Here is a 4,974-nt window from a genome sequence, read left to right as displayed (position 1 = left end):
AAAATAGAAATTGACTGGGGCCATCTTAAGTGTGGGCATCATGAAGCCAGACTGTATGACTTCCTGGATTTCAGCCTTGAAGATCTCGCACATGCTCAGTGCTGCACAAGCAGTGTCAGATCAGGTTTCAGCACCTGTGCTGTCCAAGTCACATGATTCTTTGAGACTGGGGAGTGCACAGACTCCTGGAAAGTTACACGCACTACATTCCCAGGAGTCTGTGCGGTGAAGCTTAAGCACCTAGGTGCAGGAAGTGGGAAGATGAACTATTCTGCCTAGCAACAACACTTTGAAGGCATCAAAAAAAAAAAAAAAATTTCGTAAAGGACTAATGACATTTTTTTAAAACTACTGATGTAATGTTATATTTATGGGTGGAACTCCACTTTAAGTTTATTAGTGTAATAAAAATGTAAGGTATGCTATTGCCTGCTGACGACTGCAGCATGAGTCCAAAATAATGCCCTCTATGCTGATTGTACTAAAGAATAGACGTGTACTTAGGGGTGTGATATGTAGGCCTTATGTATACCTTACAGTGTAATGTTTGAATGGTAAAGACTCGTACACACGACCGTCGGGAAAACTGCTATGAGAGCTTTTGGCTGGGAAAACTCGGCCCTGTGTATGCTCCATCGCAGTTTTCCCGGCAAGAGAACTGCTGGGAAAAAAAAGAGAACCAGCTCTCTTTTTTCCCGCCGGGATTCCCGGCGGTTTTTAACCCAGCAGTTTTCCTATGGGAAACACTGTGATAGAGCATACACACAGCCGGGATTCCCGACCAAAGCTCTCATGGCAGTTTTCCTGTCATGTAGGGGGAAAAAGTTACCGAGCAGGTTCTTGGTTTTCCCCTCGGGTTTCCTGGCGGTAGAAAGTCCGCCGGGAAACTCGTACGTGTGTACGAGGCTTTATGGATGTGATTTTTCATTTGTTTTCTGGAATAGTGATACAGTTTATATTATAAATAAAGAATTTGAGAAAAAGTTGTCTGTTAAGGGATTTACTTTTAGGTTAGTGAATGAGAAACAGCTCTGCGGACTTCCACCATCTACTGATTTTACACCTTGGCTTTCAGACCCTTCCTGAAGGTACCAGGAACATCACTGGGCCCTCTCCTGGGATCCTGGAGAAAGCTGAGGTTCACAAATCCCCCAAGAAAGCCCTTCTGTATTGTGCAGGAGTGCATTCTTGTGGAATTTTTGATCCTCTGCATTTCCAGAAGGTCCAGGGACAGCACATTCTTCGAAGGGGGGGCTAGCTTATAAAATATGCTGTTTCCTCTTTCTGGGCCAGATTCACAAAAAATTGCGGCCGTGTAACGTAACCCGTTTACGTTACACCGCCGCAAGTTTTCAGTGTAAGTGCCCGATCCTCAAAGCACTTACCTGGAAACTTGCGGTAGTGTAACGTAAAGTCGTCCGGCGCAAGCCCCCCCTATTCAAATGGGGCGGGCACCATTTAAATTAGGCGCGCTCCCGCGCCGGACGTACTGCGCATGCTCCGTCTTCAAATTCCCACCGTGCTTTGCGTGCAGTGACGTCATTTTTTCGAACGGCGACGTGTGTACCGTCCATTCGTATTCCCGGACGTCTTACGCGGAAAAAATAAAATTTGAAATTCGACCCGGGAACGACGGACATACTTTAACATGGCTCGACTAAAGTTAAGCCATGTTAAAGCAGGTGTAAATTTGCGACAGGAAAAAATTACTAGCGACGACGTAACGACAGGAAAAAACTTTGTGGATCGCCGTAACTGCTCATTTGCATACCCGACGCTGGATTACGACGCGGTGATTACGACGCGGCGGCCGAGGTATTGCATCGTAAGATCCGACGGTGTAAGTCAATTGCACCTGTCGGATCTTAGGGCTATCTATGCGTAACTGATTCTATGAATCAGCCGCATAGATAAGACAGGAGATACGACGGTGTATCAGGAGATACAGCGTCGTATCTCCTCTGTGAATCTGGCCCTTTGTGTTCAATTGTGTTTTTTACCTGTTTTTGTTATTAGTATTATTATATAATAGTAGAATAGAGTCTGAGGTGGGTAGAAATAGTCATGCAGAGTACTTCTTCAAACCTTGCATGTACCAGACAGTACCTTGGAGCACATGCCAGCACTCTTCTAACGCCCTCAACTTGACTGGGCAGATGGTGGCATGAGAACTCAGGTGCAAAGCTCTCATTGCCTCGAGTCCTTTAAAGACAGAAGAATCCAACTAGCTAGCCTCTACTGAAAGCTGAAACATGGGCTCTGTATGAAATGACCCTGTACAGTTGTTGAGATCTACATTGTTTTCCCCATTCAATCCCAATTAGAGCCGTACAATATACATGTCTTTGACAATGAAGAAAGGACGTACTTGCCTATAGAGATAGCTCTGCAATTCTTTTCTAAACAAAATGGTCAAAAGAAGCCAGATGCTGAAAAATAAAGCAGAAAATTTGTCACAATACAGACAAGCAGGACAGACACTTCACTTCTCATTACCAAATTCCCAGAAGCACTTCACTCTCTGAAACTTCAGACTCCGAGTCTCCCAGCATGTTAAGCACTCAAGTGCTGCGTATTGGCCAAGCACATCCAAGAAGAGAATGAAGGGATTTCACCTCAGAAGAAAATAGTATAGTTTTCAAGACTCTCATGGAGAACCTTGGCGGCTTTTCATTAATCCCAAATATTTCTTTACACATTCCGCCGTCCCCTCCCTGCAATTCTTTTTTTGCTGACAGGCTACAGCTAATCTGGTATTTGGCACATGATTATGTATTTGCCACACAAATTTAAAGCGGCTCAGAGGTGGAAGAATGGCTTAATAAAAGTTCCCGCTAGAATAGGCTTCTCTATGTTCATGTCAGGCCATTGATTGGAGAGAAAAAAATGTCATCAGTGTTTACACGGGGAAGCAGAGAAAATTAAATGTACAGGAAAAAAAAAAAAAAAGATCTTTACTTTCTCACTACGATGCTATTTACTCTAAAACACTTCAGGATTCAGATTAACGTGTTGGAGTGTATAAGTTCACGTGAGGTCCTGAGACTGTCTCTTGGGGATAGCTGCCATGACAAAGAATAAAAGCTACGAATAGAACTCTAGACTATAAGGGACTCCTAGAAACAAAGAAAATATACTGCACTAAACTAAATATTCAAATGAATACATTTCTTGACAGATTTGAAAGTACATGTCCTTAAAGGGGTTTTCCAACTTTTTTTTAAGTTTATTAAAAGTCAGCAGCTACAAAAAGTGTAGCTGCTGGCTTTTAATAAACAGACACTTACCTGCTCCACGGCTCCAGCGACGCACCGGCCGGGGCTCCGCTCCTCGCCCCCCCTCGCTGGCCGGCGTCTTCATGCTTAGTGTGGGCACCCGGCAGTGACAGCTTTCGGCTTCACGGCCGGGCACCCACTGCGCATGCGGGAGCTGCAGTGCGCATGCGTGAGCGGCGCGGCGCCGTCCGATTGGACAGGCGCTCGCCTACAGGGAGGGGCTGTGAAAAGGCGATTAAGCTAATCGCCTTTCCAGCCCCTTGGCGGAAGGAGGGAGTGGGACAGGAAGTCCCCTTCTCCTGAAGCCCCCACTCCCCCCCCAAAAAAAATGACATGCCAAATGTGGCATGTAAGGGGGTGAGGAGTGGGTTAAGCGGAAGTTCCATTTTTAGGTGGAACTCCACTTTAACACAGGTGGTACAGGGTAAAGGATAGCAATACTTTTATATGGTTATCCTGTAGCCCCCCACAGTACCCCACAAAGGCTTATACTCGCCTGACCACTCTCCTGCCTGACCCACCACTGCACTTCTAATGGATGGCTTCTTCTTTCTTCAGTGCACTCGTTACTGCACAGCTCCCAACTGTCCCTGATTTCGAGGGACTGTCCCTGATTTGGAGCACTGTCCCTCTGTCCCTCATTCCTCCTCATTTGTCCCTCATTTTGATCTGATCTGTATAGTTGTATATAAAATGCACTTTTTAACTATCAAAAAGTGTTTCCAAGTGCTAAACCATTCATCCAATTTCTAAATTGCTGTATTTCTAAATTCCAAGAGCCAATATAAAGGAATAGTAGTGGTAAAAAAAAGCACATTTGTGGGTTTAACCAATCTTGTTTTTTTTGTACAATTCTCCTTTAAGGGGGCGTGGCAAGGGGTGTGTCCTATGCCTGCATACTTTTGCTGATAGGTGTCCCTCATTCCCATCTCAAAAAGTTGGGAGGTATGTTACTGTGCAAAGGCCAATCCATGATAAACAGCCATTCTAAAGGAATGTAGGTCATGCAGTATAAATTTGGCAAGACAGATCAATATAAGATCTTAGGGGGTGCTGAGGGGATTGGGATAACCTAATTGATCACTATACAAAAGTTAAGATATTTTTTAATACCATTTTGTTGCCCCCTCGGGCCCGTAATTGTGCCCTGGATAGGGCACAGAGGTCATTTGTTGTTATTCCCTTTTTGGCCACTAGATGTCCCCACAGCCAGGAGTCAAGGCAGAGTGTGGCCCAGATTCTTAGAGGAGATACGACGGCGTATCTCCAGATACGCCGTCGTATCTCTGCGTCCGGCCGGTTGTATCTATGCGCCTGATTCTTAGAATCAGTTACGCATAGATATCTGTTAGATCCGACAGGCGTAAGTCTCTTACGCCGTCGGATCGTAACTGCATTTTTAAGCTGACCGCTAGGGGCGTGTATGCTGATTTCCGCGGCAAAATATGTAAATCAGCAAGATACGCAAATTCCCGAACGTACGCGCGGCCGACGCAGTAAATTTACGCCGTTTATGTTAGGCTTTTCCCGGCGTATAGTTGCCCCTGCTATATGGTGGCATAAGTGCGGCGTCAATCACGTCGGGTCACAGTACATTTACATAAAACATGCCCCCCTGATTTGAATTAGGCGGGCTTACGCCGGCCGAATTACGCTACGCCGCCGCAACTTACGGAGCAAGTGCTTTGAGAATACAGCA

This window comes from Rana temporaria, chromosome 1 (genome assembly GCF_905171775.1).
Source record: "Rana temporaria chromosome 1, aRanTem1.1, whole genome shotgun sequence".
Classification (NCBI taxonomy): domain Eukaryota; kingdom Metazoa; phylum Chordata; class Amphibia; order Anura; family Ranidae; genus Rana; species Rana temporaria.
This window is presented reverse-complemented; position numbering follows the sequence as displayed.